At 39.1% G+C, this 24,392-nt stretch overlaps 1 pseudogene; it reads left to right on the plus strand.

Moving 5' to 3' along the window:
• Window positions 1–2,726: 2,726 nt before the first annotated feature.
• On the plus strand, window positions 2,727–9,865 carry LOC117162899 (very long chain fatty acid elongase 6 pseudogene; annotated as a pseudogene).
• The last annotated feature ends 14,527 nt before the right edge of the window (window positions 9,866–24,392 follow it).

Below are 24,392 nucleotides of genomic sequence, written 5' to 3' on the forward strand. Positions count from 1 at the left end.
CGAGTGTTGCATCAAGGTATCTGAAACTACATGTATCGTTACAACGTACGACTCATCATCTATCACAATATTCGTCGAAAATTCTTCGAGTGTACAATTTCTTCCGGACCCGATACCAATTTTCACATACTGATTCGCTCTCATTAAAGTTAGTTCGCTACCGGTATCTATTAGCGCGCTCAATTCGAAATTTCCGATCTTAAAGTCTTTACCACGCTTCGTCTGCAACGATTGCCACGTGCTAGAAACAACTTTATGGGACTCGCTCAGGTTGTCGCATTTCGATACGATGTGTCCGTACTCTCTACACTTAAAGCACTTGGGTCCTCTCGACCTATTCGGGCACTCTGCACACTCATATTCTTCGTCGCCGCAATTGTAACATCTCGTCTTCTTCATATCTCCAGATTGACTGGGCATCCTGCTCCTTTCAATTTTGGCTAGCTTCACAATCAATTTTGCTCTGCGATAATTCTGTTCCTCGTACATGATTAATCTCTTCCTCAATTCTTTAATGGATGTAGTAGACTTATTGTTTTCTTCATCTACTATTCCTTCTACAATATGCTCCACTTTCGCCTCCTCTTCCATATCAACATGGCTGGCTATTTCAAGCATGCGGTACATATTCAAGCATGCGGTACAATTTATATTCTAGAGAAAAATGGCGCGCCCGGGCGAATAGATGGCGTTAAACGCAATGATCCCAATTGAACTGAAAAGTCGTTATGTATTAAGGGACTTGTGTGTAGAGGATGGTTAATCGAGAGATTTATTAGACGAGATTGCCCGTTGTAGAAACCGTCAAGTATATTTTAAAATGATTAAATAAATAAGAACAGATAATGTTCGCAAAGACGCTCGTATTAACGGATTCGCTAAGACAGTGTATAACCGCTCGCTCATAACTCGTTAGTAACTGATCAATACTCGGTAGATAGTCGGTAGAGTCATAGGACGTGGCGGATCGAGAGCGACTCATGTTGTTGTGCCTCGGAATACGGACATCGCCTTGACGCACGAAACATATCGATAGGTAAACTCCGGACAAAACAAAGTCACCGTTATGGGCAATCGTCGATCTAAGATAAATTCAAATTTTCCGACTCCCCCCCCCCCTCCCCCAGTATAAATAAACGGACGTGATCGCGAGTTTGTATATACCGAGTACCTACGAATTATCGATCAATATCTACGAGTTATTATCCGAGACATCCGAGTTATAGTTATCGAGTTTTTCGCAAGCGACCATACCCTAGCTTCGCGAATACATTTGTACGAGCGTCTCTCGACGGTATTTATATTTATTCGTATTTATTTTATTTATTCTAAATATATTTGAGGCGTTGCAGCAGCAATTTCTCGTATTCTCTAAATTATTGATCCTCACACGATCCACTACATGATCGATAACTCTTTACGATTGCGTCCGTTTAAACTGGTACAGTATAAACTGGTCGGAGGAGAATCGGAAAATTCAAATTCGTCTTCGTTCGACAGTTGCACGTAGCGGCAACATAGTTTTGTCCGGAGTTTATTTATTGCTACATTATGTATGTCCTAACGATATTGATACTCCGAGGCAAAAAAACAACATAATTTGAATTGTCCTCTAGCTCATGTACCGCTACATGTACTTTCAAGGAGCAAAACTGGCATAGTCCCGCTTGTGACGCGAAACGGAGATTATCGTTTCCCTTCCTTTAACGCATTTTGCCATCGAAAGACACGAATTTCTGTGACTTGTTTTATCTCTGTTATAAAAGTTGATATTTACAATTTTTACAAACGTAAAAGGTAAGTAAATATTAATAAATATTATAATAATATAATATAGTACTGTATAATAATATTAATTAATGCTTCGCTATTTACTTGTTTTATTTCCATTAAAGTATATTGTATTTTTCATTAGAGTACTTTCACTTTTATTTGGTGTAATAATAAACATATACGTTAATATTCATTGACATTAGTGTAATTGTAAGCTTCACTGTAAATTTAATAAAATTGATAAGAACGGTATTGTTAACAGTGTATATATTTGTAATTAAACTAGATTTTATTCTCAACGTTACTTCATTATTTTATTATTGTTTCATATAAATATTTTTTTTGAAAAATAATTTACATATACTTCTAAGTTAAGTGTTTGTATTAATTGTTACATATGTCATAATTTCAACCACAATATTAAATTATGGTATGTATTATTAAAAAGTATAGTTTAATGTATATATTAAATACTTATGTAGTATCGTTGAGCTGTGCTCAGCGCTGTAGAGGACGCTGTTGGGTATGGCCGCTCTTTTCCTCATTTTTTGTACCGTGGAAGAAAAATCGGACTCCTACGTTCGTAACCTAAGGCGCTAACCACTTCGTCGTCCGACACTAGTTAGTGTCGAGTGGTGCTATTTAACTATCGAGTGCCACCACAGGCCCTTCTTTCCACGATACTACACTTATAAAGAATTTATTTGTAGATTTATCGGTTGTAGGAATATCGGTACTACATCAAAGAATCGGATTAAAGCACTAATTACCAAAGATATATTGAATATACGTTGCTTGGGTGTTAAAAAATCTGTTAACGACCATTTTGGAGATACCTTGCTCAAACACCACAACCTGGCCCTTCAACTTCAACTACGCCGAAAGTTTTGAAGAGCCGAGCAAAAAGAGAGGGTTGAAGGAAAGCTGCAATTAATATTAAAAAACAACAGTCAATGTCACTTGTTGCAAAATTACGAAGGCCATTACTTCGTGACGATGACAGTAATGTAAATGTTTGTATCATATTATGATGAAATTTAATATCTTTAATCTTACCCCGAATCTCATGTTACTGATCAATACTAACCTTTATATATAGTGCCTAATAATGCTTGATATCGGTTAATTAATATGTTGAAATCTAATCGCTTAATGTATGTACATTGTGCATATAAATTCTATTATAACGTAATTAAATATATCCTACATTTTTAGAGGAAACGTGAAAACCGATCTAAAAAAAAAGGAAAAGTGCTAGAAGTAGCTCAGAAGAAGAAATAACACAAAGCCCTACAAAACATAGTAAATGAGAAAAGTGTTTTAAGCGAAACAATTTCAAGGAAGATCGCGGGTACTTCACAGACACATTTACAGGATCATCTTTCTATAAGAGAAGATGCAATACAGCCAGAAAAGTGTTCAATGACAACAAGAAATACTAATAGAAAGAGAACTTTTTCACAGAGTGAAAACACGAAGATGCATCAGCTAAAAGAAGAAGATGAGTCATTCCCTGAAGTGAAAAAGTTTCAAGCAAATATTCAGAAACAAGAAATTAAAAAGCGGCAAAACAGATCTATGACATTGTGTTTCGATCGCGGAGAGACGCGATCGCGAGGAAGCACGCCAACGGGAGTCGTAAATTCCCGTCACGATTAGATAATCGACGCCACGAAATGATCGATCCCCTATTTCGATTAGGATAATAGAGGTGGTTAATTGAATATGATACTGGTGTGAATTGAATATGATACTGGTATTGAATATGTAACAAGGTGTGAATGACAGTTTATTCCAACAACTTTGTAAAGAAGATAGTTACGCTGGTGCGTATGTATAAGATAAGTGACTGACTGATCTTCGGGTGTAGACCCGGTCGAAGGATGTTGTATGTTTGAAGGTTGAAGAATCAGTGATGTTCGGTGACGATGCTGTAGCGGAGGAAAGCTAAGGATGCGTGTGTCTAGCGCACGGGACCATCGGATTTGTTGTTAATTGGTTAAACGAAGGTTGGTGGACTAGGAAGGGTCTTAGCTGCTCTCGATAGAAAGTTGTTATTAGGAAGCATCGTACGTGGGAAAACCCAACTTTCCCTTGTCAAGCCGTGGTAGATAATAATCTTTAGAAATGATTCAGAAAACAGATGTTTGTTGGGTCTGAAGGACCTTAACAAGCAAATTAGTGGGATTTATGACGGGTGCTTAAGGTTATTGAGGGTACGCCGTAAGAATGAGCGGACATCTGGGGCCTGTCTGGCCCGCGGTGTATGGCCGGGTCCAGGTAGAGTGTTGCACGACGCAACATATTGAGTGAAGATGAAATACAACCATCTTCGGAGGAAGAGAGAATGCTCTATTCGATCCATTTGAACAGGCAGGTGTCACGTAATTTTTAGGGTTGGTTGGTGGAAATAAAATATAGTTGAGTCGTAACACAACAATTAACTTTGTTTTAATCAACCTTTATTGTGAATTCACCAATCACAATGTAACATGCACTGAATTAGCATAAATCACAATTCACTCCAACCACGTTATGTAAGACTTAGTTACAACAATATATTAAGTACGCGACTTATAAGGGTAGAGACCGATATAGATATGTTGACTATTCTAAGGATACAGAATAAGTGAAGTTTTACTGACGATACTGTGTCTGAGGAAAGCTAGGGGTGGGTGTGTCTAAGGACACGGGACTATCGGATTTGTTGATGACAATTTTGGTTAAGGAAGTGAGGGCAGTAGACACCGGCTCCGATTGGATAATAGGACGGTTGGTGGACCAGGAATGGTTTTAGCCGCCCTCGCGAGAAAGTTGCCAACGGAACATACCAGATGTGGAGAAAACCAACTTTCTAAGCTAACACGTGGTAGACAATAAACGTAAAGGGAAATTTAAGACAGGAAATACTCGCTTGGTCCGAAGGACCTTAACTATAAAAATGCCAAGGCCCCTGGTGGGCACTTAAGACTATTGAGGGTGCGTGCCAAGGATATGCAGACATCTGGGTGCCATCCTGTCCGTGGTGTGTGGCCTGGTCTCTGATGTGAATTGACGTTACACAGGCACGGACACTTCAAAACTTGTTCAACTAGGATAACTAGAACGAAAACACGAGAACAAAACACTAGAGATATTGCATGAACAAAAGCTTTGAAAAATGCAGACATTGCAGAGGAAGCGATTGCATATAAATCCACTGCGTTAAATGTGCAGGTACACACCCCACTGACCAGTGCACTAAATCACCGGAAACCCCAACGAAGTGCATCCACTGTCAAGGTGACCATTCTGCTAACTACAAAGGCCGCTCAGCCTACAAAACCTTATGTATAAATAAGTATCCCAAGCTTAGAGCCAAAGAGACAACCAATCAAATACCCAGTCTTCCGAAATTCACTACTACTTCAATCTCCTATACTACTCCCAAACAGTACAAGGAAATCAAAATAATCCAAATAACCACAGGGACCATTCTCAAAATAATGTCTCCAATTCATAAAACACAGACAACGTCTCTAGTGTCACAGTGGCCCCGGGAATGCAGCAATAGGATAATCATATCTCACATACCTTAGCCATCGAAACAGTAACTAAGCAGTAACAGGATCCCTATGTGACCGGCATCCAACGATAACCCCTCCACAGGAGCCAACCCCTTGATATAAAAAAACCTCCCAAGTCAGTACTCGACATTCTATTCTGTTCTGTTATAACATTCTGTATCGTTACTTTGTCAGTTTCTAATAAATTTTGTAATAATGATCATAATTGGAATACGAATCTCTCACCTTACGTGCGGAATGTGAAATAATCCCGAATCAACGTGACATTAGAGTTGAAAAGTTAATAGAAAAACAATCTGAACAAATAAATAATTGGCTATCAGTATTAACACTCACCATGGATAAATTAATACGCCCCGACGCAAAATAAAATCAAGACGCATAGCTCTTTGGAATGCCAAGGGACTAGCTCAATACAAATTCGAACTAGAACTCTTCCTAAAGCAACAGCAAGTCGACGTAATGCTCGTATCTGAAACCCACTTCACCGACAAAAACTATCTGAAAATAAATGGTTATAACTTCTACCATACCCAACATCCCAGCGGAAAGGCCCACGGCGGCACCGGAATCATTATCAAATCCAGCATTAAGCACTACGAACTTCCATCATTCCAGAAAGACTACCTCCAAGCAACAAACGTAGCAATAGAAGACTACCATGGTACAATCACCACTTCAGCAGTATACTGCCCTCCCAGACACTCCATCGCCAAAGAAGATTTTGATAACTTTCTTGACACTCTGGGCAATAGATTCATAGCTGGAGGAGACTATAACGCCAAACTTATCCAATGGGGCAGAGGTCACAGTAAGAGGCAAAAATCTCTTAAACAGCATAATCACCAACAATCTCAACTACTTCACCACATATGAACCCACACACTGGCCCACTGACACTAACAAAATACCTGACTTACTTGACTTCTTCATAACTAAAAATATCTCGCCAAAATATGTCCAAATCAACTCCTCGGCTGATCTCTCTTCTGACCATTCGCCCGTGATAGCAACAGTCAGTTTAACAAGTATCGAGAATACACCTAATGGCTTTATTCATAACCAACTCACCAACTGGCAGCTCTTTAGAGAAGTCTTTAATGACTCAACTTCAGCCTTAATTTCACTAAAAACTAATGAAGATATCGAAGCAGTCACGAAATACTTAAACACGAGCATAATAAACGCAATCCGCTCCTCCACACCTACTAAGACTTCTATCAGCAAACGTGAATATCCCCATTACATATTTAAAAAAATAGCAGAAAAGCGTAGACTAAGAAGAGTATGGTAGTCCCATAGAACACCGGATAACAAACGCAAACTAAACAACGCAACTAGAAAGCCAATCACAATCATCAAAAATTATAAAAACGACTGTTTTCATAAATATCTCGCCAATTTGTCCCCCACAGCTGACTCCAACTACTCACTATGGAGGGCTTCCAGGAAACTCACGCGCTCCCCGCAAATAATCCCATCAATCCGCTATCCGCAAGGTGGATGGGCGTGTAGCCCTATAGGTAAAGCCAACCTGTTTGCTAAATACTTGTCTAAAGTATTTAAACCCCATTCCTCCAAAGCTGCCGCAGACATTACTGAATACCTGCACACCCCCTTCCAAATGTCCCCTCCTATCGAACCCTTCTCCTCTGCAGAGACTATAGAAACAATCAGTCGCCTAAACCCCAAGAAAGCAGCGGGGCATGACCTAATTGGCAATAGAGCAATCAATGAACTTCTCATAAAAGGGATTGCACTCGTCACATCGATTTTTAACGCAATTCTTCGCCTTGAATACTTTCCTAAGGCCTGGAAAATTTCACTGATTACTCTCATCCCTAAACTCGAAAACCAATGTATGAAACTCTGCTCCTATCGCCCAATTAGTCTTTTACCTATCCTGTCAAAACTATTCGAGAAAATGCTAACGAATAGACTCCTTCCACTCTTGGGGGATTTGAAAATACTCCCAGATCATCAATTCGGTTTTCGGAAACAGCATTCAACAGTAGAGCAAATCCATCGCATAACACACATTATCAACCAATCCCTTGAAAAGAAAAAAATATTGCTCAGCGATATTCCTAAACATTCAACAGGCATTCGACAAAGTATGACACGAAGTACTACTATACAAACTTAAAAAAGTCCTACCACACACTTACTACTCCATCTTAAAGTCCTACCTAACCAATAGGCAACTCATGGTTAAATACTTAGACGTCACTTCCACAACGTTCCCAATGGAATCTAGCATACTCCGAGGTAGTGTCCTCGGACGCCTGCTGTTCTCCATCTACACTGCCGATTTACCAACATCTACAGAGATAACAATAGCAACATTTGCTGACGACACAGCGCTACTAGCTTCCCACGCTGTTACGTCGCATGGAACAGCTGTACTCCAGCCGACGCTACCTGGCAGCCAGCGGCCCTCAATAAACTCAAGGACCCACCATAAACCGTCAACTTTGGCTTCATTGTTTCCACATGTTTGCCAGTCAAACTGTTTGTCTAGAAGTATTTTCAGTTTATTTTCGGGTTTCGGAAAAGTCCTTGAGTTTATTAGGCTCTTAGAAATCACGGAGAAAGCGTGTAGTCACCGAATGGGAATACCGAACACATGTTTATCGAAAAGGACTGGTTTTCCCCAGGAACGAAGTCACCCCCCGATCCACGTTGGTGGGAGACTACCTCATATCCTTTTTCATTAGCATGGCTCATAACCAATCGGCATCGCGGATGGTTACCCTCACTTCCTTGACGAAAAGTGTGAACAACGAATCTGCGTTCTTCGTTCAAAGGGCACACCCACGCCAAGCTTTCCTCCGGAAAAACATAAGAGGGAATAGTCAGTCAAGCAATTCGAGCCTCTCAAGTGGGTCATTACATCAACTCAATACTGTAGAAGCAATTCAGAAAAATATGACAAGGAAGGGATGTGTGTTGAATAATAGATAATAAAACTTCATTTACCTTAAAAACTGTTCTTTTTAATAATATTAGCCCGAAACGTTTTAAATGTAAATGCATACAGAATTTGATTTTATGCTAAAAGTATCTGTACATGCTCAATCCGCCTTGCGATAGCATACGTATCTAACAGGGGATTCGTAATATATTTGACACATATTATCTTTACACGGGAAAATCCATGTCGAAGGAGCAAAAATATCCTGCAAAATTGAGACTGAAAACATATTTTACGGAATATCCCGGAAATTATTACGTTTAGAAAGATAGTTTAAACGTAGCAATTGTCTACAAGCAAGGAATTCAGCTAAACAGTTTTAATCTATAATTTAATTTTATCTGTAAATTTTCTTTAATACTGGAAATTCGCGTCTTTTTGTTAACTTTTATTGCAAAATGTTGCTCGATGCTCTGGAAAATTGAGAAACTTCAAAGAAATGTATAAAATATGGAGAAATGGAAATTTTTATTTTTGATATTATAACAAAAATAACTGCATTTGTTATTATTGTACTATACTTGAAATAAATTCAGCCACTTCCAACATAAAAGTAAATTGTTTGTAATATGAAAAATACACAACATCAGACAGATATTAAGAAACACACTATGTAACTTCAATTTATATATCATGTTCATAACATATAACAATATTTCCAAAATATTATATTATAATAGAAATGTAATTATATTCTTTCCAGCCATCTTACTCAAGATCCAGTTTTCGGTTTTTGGTCGTGGACCTTTGCCCTATCGAAGCTAGTAGAATTTGGCGACACAGCCTTCATTGTGTTACGAAAGCAACCGTTGATTTTTCTACATTGGTACCATCACGTAACAGTCCTTCTCTATACCTGGTTCTCTTATGCAGAGGCCACAGGAAATGGCAAGTGGTTTGGCTTGGTAAACTCTTTCGTTCATGCCTGGATGTACTCCTATTATGCTCTGAAAGCAATGCGGTTCAATATACCAAAATGGGTCGCCATGTTTGTTACTACGCTACAGCTATCACAAATGGTTGTGGGTTGCATTTTAACTGCATCAGCTTACTACTATGTACACAGTGCCCAAGTTGAATGTCACGTTACGCCTTTGAACATCAAACTTGCTATGCTGATGTACCTCAGCTATTTCATTTTATTTGCCAGATTCTTCCAGCAGGCTTATTTATCTAACAAACACATAAAAAAAATTGGAAAGAAGGATTAGCCTAATAGATCTGCAAGTTATAACAAGCTGAAGTTTATGTAGAGCAGGTGAAAAATTTTTTAAATCTTTTTTACGGATGCTTTTCAGTGACATATCTTAAGAAAAACTTTATCAAAATCTCATGTGATGGATATGGACGTCAAGAAATAATTTGATGAATATAGTTCTCTCAAGCCTTTGTGAAGGCAAAGTTGTAAAGATTGATTGTGAATGAATGAAAATGGAGAAATAGAATTAAAGTAAATCTCGCACACTAAATCAGAAATAAATTTTTAATATCTTAACGATATTATCGTTAACTATAGTACGAATGAATTAATAAATCTCGTCCTGGAAACACATATATCCCTAATCTGTTTACTTATGAAACGATTTCCAAAGAAATTTTTTGGTCTCTTTTATTTGTAATGTTTCCTTCTTCCGATAACGTGACAAAACCTTACTGGAACAAGAACGGAAGCGATATAATATTTGAAAATGTAATGTGTAAATATTCGGGTAATATTAACGTATCTAATATTGAATCATCTAATAGTAAAAAAAATATTAAACACAGATTCGCCGGCAAATCTGATATACTTTTATAATAATGAATTATAGGGTTGACATATTTATTGTCGTACGTATAAAACAATGAAACTATATATATATTGAAAGAAGCCATAGAATACATAACAATTTGTATGAATAAAGTACGAGTGACATTAAAAAATGGATCATGCATTAGTTCAAAAACTTTATCGAGCCTTAGAATATTTTCTGCTATTTTTAAGTATCAATATTGACTATTATCTTGTTTAGTATGTAGGGAACGCCTCTCAAACGTTTTTCTATTTTCATTCGAACTGCCTATGTACGTATATATGTATGTATATTATACCGCCGTTTTCTGGTGGTATTACATATTCTAATGGTGTAAGAAAATACTTATACTCATTGTTTTGTAAAATACACACTACCGGTGAAGAATTGATAACCTTCCCATTGCGTCTATATTATATCATCTATTAGTTTTATTATGAATTTAAGAGTTATTACTACAAAAATTAAAGAAATGATAAAATTTTTGCAAACAGTGCTTTCTTTTTAGTTTGTTACAATATTTTAAAAAGCAGCCTTATGAAACTTCAGAATCGAGGAAAAAATATTCGTCGGTGTGACGGTAAGCTTTAATTAAGGCTTTAATTAAGGACGGATTTCTTCCGGTACCCCCGCGCCATACGCGGCTACGTTTGTTAAAACTCGAATCACATGGGCGATATCCATAGCCGCACTAGTTCCAATATATGTATGCCATGTTTGTGTTGACACATATACCACAGCGTTAATATCATGGACAGCACTGCTTCTATTTTTCAACAAGCAAGTTTCAAGTATTGCATTGCGTCTGATGCACCTGTCATCCGCTCAGAAACAGTAATAAAGTAGACGAAACATCCTGCATGCCACAGCTATCGAAATAATAACAAAACAGCAACTGAATAGCCGCCTCTGATATACATCGGACGATAACCCCTCCAAAGGGACTAAAACCTCCATATAAAAACCCTCCTACATTAGCGCTCAACACATTATTCTGTTAATTATTCTGTAACACTTTGAACCGTCACTCCGTTGGATTTATACAATAAAATTTCCATCATCTTATACGAAGTTCAATTCCTTCACGTTATTCGTGAAACGTACGAATATATTTACTACGACGCGAGGAGAGGAGATCACCAGCGATCTATTGGTTTCATGATTTCTTCTGTCTTCGACGTGACACACGCATTTGACTGGCTTGGAAGCTGTTTTGCGATCCGACCACTGCAGCCGAATTAGTAACTATTAATTTTTATTAAATACTTTTATTTTAAGAGTTAATTTTTACCCAATAAAAATTATTAAAAATTATTTGTTATTAAATATTCTTATGCTAAAAATATATTTTTAGTTAGTAAAAATTAATAGCAATTAGTGAAACCTATACATTTTTTAATAACAATTAATTGTCATTAAATATTCTTATTTTAACAATAATTACGAGTTAAAACAATTAGTTTCACTTAAAATATGTCTTCACAACCCTAATGTAATCACAGAATCATCTGAAGGAAGAAATATGTGTGGATTTCGAAGCTTTGGGAGGTTGTGAATTCATAGGGACAAAATGTTTTTCAATTCAACTCCTGAAATTTGATTTTGACCGCGTCACATAATCTAAAGAACTCTTTATATGTTTTTTCGTTATTCAGCCAAATGGTTCCTTATTAATATGTCGGAGATGAAAGAACACCGGAGCGTTCCCTTTGGAATTTTGGGAAAATCCCGTAACATTGTAATTCAGAATCTACCATAGCTGTAATTAAATAATTGCAGTCACCCAGTCCAATTGTAATTGTTCGAGAGTTGTGATAATGAGCTTGGGCTCGAGGCGACAGTCAGTCGCCGAACGTAGCCGCGGTTACGGGATGAACGCTTTGTTTAACAAAGGTATGGAGTAATTCTATAGCTCTCCTTAAAAGAAATATTCGTGGCGACACGCGACAGTAAACATTCCAACGGTTTCTGTCCCGTGGCTCGCCACACGCAGACCCTATTCTTCGAGTAAGATGATTGCCAGATGTCGATGCGTCTCCGCAGTACATGTTCGGCTAGCCCGAGGGCCCGTTATAAATCTTAAGGTTTAGTTAACTAAAGTCCTTCAAACAGACAAACAGTCTTTGTCCCAACTACGGGAAGATAGGGGAGACGCGAGATGCGAATGCGATGCGAATTTACGAGTAATAGCCGACATGAGTACAAAAATCAATGAATTAAAAGACGACATGCGTTCACTCAAGACAAAAAAGGAAATCGAGACACCCGTATCACCGCCGATAATTCCCTAGGTGACAATACCGACAGACGGTAGCCCCCAACCAATTAAGTTAAAAGACGCGATCGAGTCAGTACCAATATTCGTCAGATATCGACAATTTCGTCTGTGACATTCCCCCCTTCTTAGATTGAACTTGATCCCTCAAGTTTTCTTCAGAAGACTTTTGTGGAATCGGACTTGACGTGGCTTGAAAATTACAGCTGATTCCTCCTCTTCATCTGAGTGGTATGTGTTGGTTGGAATATAGATGTTGGGTGTTGAGCCCAGGGTGAGTGGTACTGGTGGGGCTGTCGCATTGTGGCTGTTGATTACAGTTTCATTTCGGCAGCAAAATAAATTGATACATAATTTGTTCGGTATACATTTCCTGATGCATTTGAATACCCCTATTTTGTTTAATCCATATATACCTAGTATGCCTAACGCTATGTACCCTAATATCTGGAGCGTGGTTAGTCCCCAATACTGTATATTTTTAGTTCTGTGTTCGAAATTAAGAGTTTCTATCTCGTCGCCTATTTTATCGATCGTTGTTTTATAGCCTTGTAAATTATCTATTATTTTCGGTGCTCGCTCGAGTTTATCTAATAGATGAGTGAAACTATCGTTTGTTTTGAGCGCTAGGGTTTTTGTTTTGATTTCGTATATGACTTCGTTTTTTGTTTCGCCTATACGCATGTGTTCGTCTTTGTACAATATATCGCAAGAAGTGTTAGCTCTTATGATGGAAGGCTTGTCAAGTTTTTGTAAGGTATGTTTCGTTTGGCAAATTGTGTCTATTTCTATCGGATTTGCTGGTATCGCAATGTAACAGTTGCTAGTTTTGAGCGGTATAAAGCTAATGTCTTCAATCTTAAGTACAGTTATTTGACAATGTTCAATGTGTGGTTTGAAATTTATTATTTCGCTGCGACAATCGGTTTTTGAATTTCTGTCATGGATTGGTAGTGTTTGTTTGCATATAGTGGTTCCGGCTCGATTCTTACAAAGTTTGTTGAAATACTCGATATCAACGTTTATAAATGAAAGACCTGAAGTTAAATATATCTGATGTTCGACTACTGGAGCCAAAAATACTCCATTTCTTTTACTCGGGATAGGATATACTTGTAATATGTTCCATTCTGTGTTAGAGACTAAGGGTACTATGATTTTGAAAAATATTTTGTCATCTATTGTGAAGATTTTAAGATCACTGATGTCGAGTATGAATTGAAAATGTTCGGTTTTGGCAGAAATCGCGGTGTTGTACATCTGGCTACCTATTGCCTTGGCGTAATTTTCTATGAATTCATTGGGGTCAAGTATTTGTGGACTAATTATTCCTTGTTTGCCTAATATCATGACGTTAAGTATTTCATCTAATTGGAAGTGTAAAGTTTGCATCGCGGTGTCGACTTTCATGATCATCTTAAGCATAGATCTATCGATATTTGCCTGATGTTGTAATTTTAATATATCACTATATGATCTCTCTAAGTGGTTTAGGTTTTCTGAGTTTACAATTTTTCTAATAAGTGCTGTTTGATTAGCTATTATGGTCTTGATTTTATTATTATCATCGAATAGTTTGTCCATATTTTTGTTTATGAGCGTAAGATCATCATCGTCGAGAGTCCCGAACAGACTTTTCGATACGGAACCTATGATGTTAAGCAAACCTCGTGTGCTCCGGGTATGTGTTAACGCTTTCAAGTGTTTTGCGAGTTGTTTTAGGTTATTGATGCGATTTTGTAATCCGCCTAACTCTTCGACGTATTGTTTGCTGATTGCACGTGAGTCTATTGTTAATTTATATGATTCTATTGCGCTTATCTGTTCGTATATGTCGCTAGTGTCTAATCCTACTATTACATTGGCAGTGTCGCTGTATAAATATCCTTTTCCTATGTTTTCTACGAATACAGAGTTTCCTTCTAATGGTGTAATATTTATTTGCGCGGATACTATTCCGGCAAAGAGGAGCGTCGACCTGGAAGGTAAGGTTTTAAACGATTACCGTGTATCTTTTTGTCTTGAATCAGATAGTATGGAGTACATACTTTATCAATCGTGTACGGTCCTAACCATTCCACATCAAGTTTTTGCCTTTTATGATCGTTATGTATTAAAACAGAGTCTCCTTCTTTGAAAACTGATTGAGGTTTTATAATTTTACGTTTTTGATCGCGCTGATATCGCTGTTTACTTTTGATCAATGTTTCGTGAGCGTGTCGGAGTCTAGAGTCCCATTCCTTTTTGCGGAACGTGACTTCGTCTGCGTATGTGCGTTGGGGATTCTTGGATATTGTGGAGGGAAGATTGGCTTGGTGTCCGAATGTGAGTTCGAATGGCGTGTAACCAGTAGAGTCGTGTATCATTGTGTTATATGCAAGGCATACAAAGTTAAGTTGATCGTCCCATTCTTCATCCGAATTTCGCTGTATCGATTTTAACATGTCTGTTATTACTGCGTGTGTCCGTTCTAACGATCCGTTACTTTGTGGGTGGAAGGATGTCGTTTTGATATGTTTGATTTTGAACGCGTCTTCGTACTGTTGCATTAAACTAGATATAAAATTCTGTCCGCGGTCAGTTAATATCTTTTTTGGAGCGGAAAAGATGTAAATGTAATGATTCAAGAGTGCGTTCCAAATTGTTTCCGTTTGCTGAGTTTTTAGTGGTACGAGTATTAAGTATTTTGTCAATTCGTCATGTATGGATAGAATGTACTGATTGCCTTTTTTCGTCTTTTTCAGTGGGCCTAATAAGTCCATAGCAATTTTATCGTTTGGTTCGAGGGGTGTGTCGGTGATACAAGGTTCTTCGCGCGGTCTGATACGTGTAGTTTTAGATGTTTGACAGGTGTCGCATGATTCTACATGTTGTTGTATACGTTTCATCAAATCTGGTACTCTGTGCCGTTCACGAATGCGATCGTATGTCTTTTGTATACCGGGGTGTCCTACTAAATCGTGATTTTCTTTCAATAATTCGTCTATTTCTTCGTCGCTATATGTTTGAATTGGTTCCCATGCAAAATTTAATTCTTTTACGGTGTCGTTCAGGAATAGTAAAATTTGTTTGATCGCGTTCTTTTCGGTCTCTGTGAAACTGTCGTCGCCTATACCTATCTTTTCGTTTATATGAATAATTTCGTTTAATTTAGTTAACCATTCGATTCTGTCGTAATTTCCTAGCTCTGTTTTGGATAATTGATAGAAAGATTTACGGTTCGGAGTCATTTTGAGAATTTTGGGTAACGCGTCGGTAGATTTTTCCCAATCGTGATATTTTTTATCGAGTTCTATGTTCAAATTTTCGCGTCGTCTGGTCAGAACATGTATTCTAGATAGTGCGTCGGCTGCAGTATTATCTTTTCCTTTCGTGTATTCTATGTCGTATTCGTATTCTTCTAGTTTTAATCGCCATCTCATCAAGCGTGATGAGGGGTCTTTGCAATTCTGTAACCATTTTAGTGCTTGGTGATCGGTTCGGATGAGGAATTTCCGTCCTAACAGATATTGTCGGAGGCGTTTCACGGCCCATACTATTGCTAAAAGTTCTTTTTCTGTAGTGGAATAATTTCGTTCCGGTGGGTTTAGAGTTCGCGAGATGTAACAACATGGATGTCCGTCCTGTGATAAGATTGCACCTATACCTTCGTTACTGGCGTCAGTCGTTAATGTGAATGGTTTCGCAAAGTCTGGGAATTTTAGTACGGGTGATGAACAGAGTTTGTCTTTTAATGTCTGGAATGCTTCCTGGGTTTTATCTGTCCAATGAAATGGTGTCTCCTTTTTTGTAAGTTCGGTCAATGGTTTCGCGATCTTAGAAAAGTTTCTGATGAACTTACGGTAATAACCTGCTAGTCCTAAGAACGATTTGATGTCTGTGGGATTACGTGGCTGTTTGAAATTGCTAACGGCTTCTAATTTTTTGGGATTTGGCTTTACACCTTCGGCGGTTACTATATGTCCAAGATATTCTAATTCTGGTTTGAGAAATTCGCATTTGTCCGGCTGTATTTTGAGTCCGAGTTCGCGTAGGCGTTGCAATACTATCGCGAGGTTGCTATTGTGCTCTTCAATCGACTGTCCGAATATTATAATGTCGTCTAAATATACGAAGCAATGTTTATTTATGAGTTCTCTTAGCGCGGTATCCATCATGCGTTGAAATGTTGCAGGTGCATTCTTTAAACCGAATGGCATCCTATTGTAATGATAGTGTCCTTGTGGTGTGGAGAATGCTGTGTACTTTTTAGAGTCTATGTCCATTGGGATTTGGTGGAATCCGGAGGATAAATCGAGGGCTGAGAAGAATTTTGCGTTGCCTAGTTGGGATAGTATGTCGTCTATGTCAGGTAATGGATATGCGTCCTGGTCAGTTAGTTCGTTTATTTTTCTGAAGTCTATTACAATTCGCCATTTCTGTTTCCCTGAGGCGTCTGCCTTTTTTGGTACTACCCAGACTGGTGAATTGTAAGGAGAATCAGATGGTTCTATAATGTTCTTTTGTAGCATTTCGTCCATTTGTCGTTTGATTTCTTCTTTATGGCATTCAGGCGGTCGGTAAGATTTTGTGTTAATGATTTTATTTTCTTTTAACGTTATTGTGTGTTTAGCAAGATTAGTGCATGGTAATAAGTCGGTCTCTAGATTGAATACGTCAAGGTAGAACAGCAATATCTTTTCGATTGGTTCACGGAGGGTTTTCTCTATATGCGAAAGTCTAACTAAATCTTTAAACGTGGAGACTTGATCATACGTATTTGAATTTTCGATAAAATTAGTCACTTTGGCTGGGCACTCACCACCATTGATAAAGCATATCGTTGTCGGTTTTCCTTCCAGGTAGACTGTTTTTGACACTGCTTGTTTTGGAGGTACGTCGTTTTCCTGTTGCAATAAAAGTATATTATTGTCAAGTTTTAATTGTTGATTCGAGAGTTCAAATTTGAATTTAGATAGGGCTGGCAAACCGAGTATGCCGTCTTCTATAATTGGAAAGTTGTCTTCTACCACAAAAAATTCTAGAGTTTTGCCAAATAGTTTTATCAAAGCGTGTTCGTTGGTTTTAAATTTAGAGTGTCCCATCGAGAATTTCCGTTCTTTTGTTATTCTTGGTCGTAATACGCATCTTCGCTTGAGTATATTAATTCCTGCTCCGCTGTCAATGAGGAATTTATGTTGCTGTCCGTCGGATCGTAAAAGTACTGTGGGTAGTCTTCCTGTTGTGGCGTTAATTCGTAGGTCTGGACTTTTGGTTCCTCTATTTCTTCCTTGTGTGTCTCGAGATTGTGGACTGCTGGTGGTCTCGGAAATTGGCTGGGTGTTCGAAAATTTTTACATTGACTGGAGACATGTCCGATTTGGTTGCATTTGAAGCATTTTAATTGTGTCCTTTGGGCAAGTGGTATTTGTTCGATTTGTCGGAAGCTTCTGGCATTGGATTGGGTGTTGGAGTTGGTTTTTTAGTGATCGGATTAGGATTATTGGTTGTTAGTCGTTGCTGCTCAGGAAGTCGTAATCGTTCTATTGGTTTTAGTCGTCGATTTCGATCTTCCCTGAAGAATCGCTCGATGTCGGTGGCTTTCTTTTCGGCTTCAAGGATATTGTATGGTGGATTGGCGAGTAGTAATTGTCCTATTTCGCCTTTCAGGCCTCGGATAAAATCGATCACGGAGTATTTTAAAATCCTGTCGTTCATAGCTCGTCTAGTAATTTCGTCACGGTATTCGTTTGTTATACTGTATTGTAACTTATTGAGTGCTCTGCGGAACCTGATGATATAACTTTGCACACTTTCGTCGTGACGCTGTCTCGTTTCGCGTAGCTGGTCTTGATGTTCTCTAACAGAGTCTTGGGTGGCTACGTTTCGTCTTAGGGCATCGTACAGGTGTCCGTATTCGTATATCGATATATTGCAGATGGCCATTGCGGCTTTACCCGTGATCTTCCCGATTTTAATCATTTTTAATAGTAACGTGGGTTCGCTACACATGGCTCGTAATTCGCGTACTTCGCGTATGAATTCTTCTACTCCGATATTGTCTTCGCCGTTTAATTGCGGAATACATACTATCGCGTCTTTGGCCCGTAAGCTCGGAGAGGCGAATTGCGGTGGACGGTCTTCGTAAGAGGGATGGTTGTCTTCTTCTGTTCGAATTGGAACGCATGGTGGGGAAGTTCTATCTCTCGCGGCAACAGATTCGTCCATAGTAATAAGGGAGCCTAGTTCTGTAGTAGCGTCGCGTCCTATTTTTATTTTAGAGATATTTTTGCCTAATAGTTCTATTTCCGCTGCACGCTTCTTATTTTCACTGTCGGCCGTCCGTTGTGTCTCTTCTACACGTTGCGCAAGAATTTCAATTTGTTTTTGAATTACGTCGAGTATGGCACGAATCGAATTGTCCGTACCTCCGTTTGTAGAAACGGTTTCAATAGTTTCGACTTTGTCTTTTCGTGATGTGGGCATGATTCTAATTGAGCTTATTGAGTCTGAACTACTGTTGCTATTTGGACTCGAAGCGCTTGAGAAACTGGGTTTTCTCACACGGTATCGTGAAAATGAATCCAGATTTTTCAGCTTACCGTAGTAGCTATGGCCGTTGAGGAGTCTCAGGGATGTTTCCTCTCTGGTTGGTTTTAGATTCCGAATCTTATTCGTAGGCTTGCTCTGCGCTGACCGTAGTCCTCTCGTCTAGTTTCACCGTAATGGAACGTTGAAAGTTGCTGCAGGGCCTCGTAGTAGCAAAGATTCGCACTGGGTCCGTTGATCCTTCGATCTTCAATGATGCGCGTACGCCGAAATCGTAATTTCGTTTGCACTGAAGTGAATAGATCCTGGCACGGATCGCCAAAAATGTCGTGTAAAATTAAGGTAAAAATAAGGAACTTGTTAATTTCCGAAAAGGAGATTAAGTTCTTTTTATTTTTTACTCAATTTATACAATTTTTTCGGTTCGCGATGATACACTTTCGATACTTGGATTAGTTAAGAATTTTTTTATTAGACTGACTGGATGATTTTGAAGGGAGCATTTATATTCTTCCATTCGTTGGAGTGGGAGAAGGTTTTGTTTATACTTAGTGTAAAATTCGGAGAACGGCTGGAGTGATCGAATGCCACTCAGGCGGCTGAGAACGGGTGCTGACCGGACGGTCACACGCGATAAGGCGTTCGAAATTTCGGTTTGTTATATACAGTTGCTCGAATTTCGTCTGTGACAAGAGAAAAGATAATCGTGCGGAAACGAAGTTCGGTACCATTACAAATGTTCGATTAACATTACAAATCTGGAGATAAAAGAGGGATTTATTCCCAAAATCGAGCCAATCAAGGGAGTCTATTTTGGTAATGTAGGTGCGAAGAACCATAAGGGACAAGGATATACAAGAATAATAAATACCACATCGAAAGATTACGAATTTATCACACCTACAATAGTAATTAAAGAATTTGAGAACCTCGCCTCGCCGCCTGAAGTTCCGTCTTCTTGATTATCTCACCTTTTTTTGGACGCACGGAGTCTGCTGAAGTTTCGTCTTCTTGATTATCTTGTTTACGCTATTTTTAATTTTCCACATCCTTGAGACACGTAGATGCTGCTGAAGTTTCGTCTTCTTAATTTCTCATGTTTCGTTTGGTGTTAGTGACATACGAGGTACGTGATAAAATGTAGATATTGTAGTAGCTCGTATTTTGTTGATGTTTCGTCTGCGATGCATCCCAGGCCTTCCCTACTGATGCCAGTGGAACGTGCCAGGCGCGTGGCAGCTTTGTCCTTGCTGAGGTTGCATTTGTGATGTATTTGGTAATTTCCTTGCTCATGTCAATGAAACGTACAAGGCGTGTGGCAACTTAGTGTTTGAATTGAAATCAATAAGTAATCAATTGAAATCTATAAGTATTAACTACAGTTTGTCTTAATCGGAATCAAGTTAGTAGAAATTTATAAGTATTAACAAGAGCTACCATCTTTCGATAGAAGTGTTTACACCGTCACTCTGCCAGTTATCTCTCGAATAATTGTTTCAAACGAAATTTATAAGTGTTAACTACGAAGGTTGCCCAAGCGAAATAAGTGCAAAAGTTCGATTAACTGCCGAATTGTATAATAGAACACGATTGACTCCGCATACATTTAAGGTGAGAATTTTAAAGTTTGTATATTCTCTTCTCTGATAACTTCGCAGTTGTACGATATTTGAAATCGGAATAAAAGTATCCGTTGGCAGTTACAATCAACGAACAAGAATATCAAGCACACGATTAACGCGGATTTTGCCCAAGACATTTTGGATTCACAACGACCGTTCTCTGCATTAACTAGTGATCTGACGCAGCCGAAACGTTGTGCTAATTACGGTGTTTTCAATCATAGAAAACACCTATAGTCTCCGTGTTTCTCTTCCCATTATTAGCACATATTGGGCGAGAGGGACGAAGATCTGCTTCGCGCGGCCTCCTCGGGGGCGATGGCCTCCCCTAGCGACAAATTAATCGGTTAGGGAAATTTGCATTGTTGGCTCGATCAAGAGGATCGGAGTGCAAGGAGTGCACTGTTAGTAATTCATGAGAGACCCCGGGAACACTTCTGTCAAATGTCAGGATGACCACCGTGGAGTTTTAGTCGGTAAGAGACCGACGCTGCTCTGCTGCTGCCGCAGAGGTGCAGTGTCCACGAGTATTTCTCCACGTACAAAAAAAAAAAAAAAAAAAAAGAAAACAAGCGGAGTGCACTGAGTGCGTCGTCGTCCCACGACATCCCGACATAAAAATCATGCTGATTCTCCAGAATGTGTTTTAGGCAGTGCAAATTTATTCATTGGAAATGACTCTTTTAATGAGTATCTGATGAGAGAACCGAATAGGCATCATTATTAAGTTATAGATAAATACAAAATTACATCAAAAACAAAGAAATGAACAGAAATATAGAAATTTTTAGGCCTAGCAGTTCTAACGAGACAAGTAAAAATGAATGCTCTCTACGACTATTGGTCAACTGATCCATGTATGGAAACTCCGTTCTTCTCGCAAGTAATAAGCAGAAACAGACTTTTACAAATAACGCAGAGTTGGAATTTTTGCAACAACTCGACGACGAAATGTCATCGTGTTCTTCCTCTTCGACCGTTGTGAACGCGCTCGGCAAGCGATCATACCGGAAGATTACTGGGTCAAGGTTGGCCTCATGGAGGGCGAAAGCGTCCAGCGCTGAACTCCGACGGCGCACGTGGTCACTGTCACGACCGGCATACTTCAAATCCGACGGACTGACGATAGAGATAAAGATGTGGCGGCACTCGGCGACAATGTATATCGCTGAAGTGCCTAATGAAACATCAACATCCCAACGGTCCTTCCACCGAAGGTTCTAGAAGAAAGAGCACGTGGCAACGATCGCGGACGCCTAACAAATGAATGGACGGTGAGGATGTTGAGGGATGACAAAAGAAAGTAATCGGATCCGATCGAAAGTAAAATCATAAGAGTCAGTCTTAGAAAGTCACGCCTAGAGTTCGGAGGTAGATTGTAAAGTGTATTGATGTTAGAAAAAAAAATAAAGTTTTCTTTTTTTATTTTTCACCTCAAATTCCTTTTTTATTTTGTTATTTTACGTGACATCACCACCACCTCCGCCGTCGCCTCAACAATGGCCGATCTCTGCCGTCTCTGCATCCGCGACGGTGCCGTTGGCGGCGACGACGCGCGGAAAGAGGATATAAAGATGGAATCGGATGAAAGAGAAGGGACCGAAAAGGACAGCTAACCGATTCACGGACATGAACACGCGGACAGCGCATATCTGCGGAGGAGGGTGCGCTTTCTGGAGAGTGAGGTCAGTCGTCTCCAGAAGACGGTGGAACGACTGACCAAGGAATGTGTACTAAGAGGGCAGTAACAGAAGGAGGTGTAGCGACACTCGACAGCAAACTTTCCAACGGTTTCTGTCCCGTGGCTCGTTACACAAAGACCCTATACAAGACAAGATGACTGCGAGATGCCGATACATTCTTACAGAATATTTTCAGTTAACCTAAGGGCCCGCTACAAATCTTAGGATTTTGTTAATTAAGGTCCTTCAAACGGACAAACAGTCTTTATCCCAATAGTCCCTAAATCTACCACCTACTACGGGAAGATACGGGAAATCTGCTTTTCTCACGTACGACGCTTCCTACTAGCATCTTTCTCTCAAGGATGGTTAGTATCCTTTTCCAACCACCAACTCAAAATTTAGCCAATTAACAACGACGTCCACTTCCCTCACTTTCCGAACCAACGCTTTTCTAAACGAATCCGATGATCTCGTATCCTTAGACACACCCCATCATAGTTTTTCCTATCCAGCATCATCGTGACGGAAAGTCAGTCGCGAGACGCCTGTCCGAATTGATAGTTGATAGTTGGCAGCAATCACTGATCCGAGTTGCTCGACATCTCAGGCAATCATCGTCCGAACTCGTAGCGCATATCGAATCGTATCTACCCGAATCTACCCGAGTTCGAACTTGTAATCGCGAACCGCGAACCGAAATTAATAACCGCGAGTTTTACGTCAAGTATACTCACCGAATATATTTTGTTAATAAATATTTATTGTTAAACATATTCGAGTGTTCCTTCAATACCTATCACGCCCATCACCTCAGAAGTAACGACGGTGAAGGGCAAGCGGTGGGGATCACCACTACGAGGGGACGAAAGGAGATGCTCCCGGGGCCCCAACGGGAATGATTATGGGCCATAGAATAAGAATACATATAAAAAATTTCCTGCAAAAAGTGATAATTTCGTGGATAGAAGATTGTGGATCAAAGGAAAACGACGAAGAAATATCTAGTACAGCAAACACTTATGAGACATATGACAAGCAGATCATCCAGACTAGATCACCCACAAAGACTATCAAATTTCGGAAAACATAAACTTATAAACATAGTGTCTAGTCGTCGGAGTAAAAAAGCCCCAAAACCCCAATGTAGAATTTGCACAATTAAAAAAGAAAAGAAGTAGAATATGTTTTGTCTGTAAATTTTGCAATGTTCCATTACACAGAAGCGATTGTTTTGGACGATATCACACTTTTAAAAAAATATTAAATTATTATTTGCTTGAGAAAAATCATTGTATGGATTATGGAATATTATATAAATATTAATCTAAAAACGATTCTAATATATCAAATAAATATCAATATAAATATTATAAGTAATTTCGCCAAATTTGAGTTAACATTTCTATAGGTATGAGAAAAAGCGCGTATATTCCCGCGCGATATCCTAGAGTCTAAACAGAGCTAGAGTCTAAACTGGCTTCAACGATGTATCTGCGACCGAGTGAGAGGTAGACAGTACATAGAATTTTCAACCGCTACTGGTCGGTAAAATGATACGATAGTACACAACAAGTGTATAAGGTGAAACCGTGAATGTGCGTGCGTGCGTGCGTGCGTACGTGAATAACGATAAGGCGAAGCGAATAATATGCATAGTGAATCTTTTCTGTCTTTTGTGAAGAAAGGTTTCATTTTTCATTCTTTTGGTCTCTTCCCTCTCGTTTCTTTTTTCTTTTCCTCTCTCCAGCATCACATGAAGCGCACAAATGTCCAAATCTTTCCACGGTTCTTTCTTGGTTCGCTATATTTTGCGAATGAAATTGTACTTCAAATCCACTATATCCAAACGTCTTCCCCTATCCTTTCCTATTTCTCTATCTATATGTCGGAGATGAAAGGAAAGCCGAAGCCTTTCCTTGGAAATTTTCGGAACATCCTCTAGTACTTTAGCCTAGATTTTATTATAGGTGACAATTGGTCGCCGAACGTAGCCACGGTCACGAGATAAACGTTTTGCCTAACGGAGGTCTGACGAGTGGTTGTATGGGTTTTCCGAGAAGTGTGATTGTGGCGGCATGCGGCCTCGAGAGCGGGTCTAGCCACGTGTGAGGTTACCTCGGAGGTGCCGATACAATGGGACATACATTGGCTAGTCCACGCGAAGAGTTGTCACGCG

The sequence above is a fragment of the Bombus vancouverensis genome, chromosome 15 (assembly GCF_051014615.1).
Source record: "Bombus vancouverensis nearcticus chromosome 15, iyBomVanc1_principal, whole genome shotgun sequence".
Classification (NCBI taxonomy): Eukaryota; Metazoa; Arthropoda; class Insecta; order Hymenoptera; family Apidae; genus Bombus; species Bombus vancouverensis.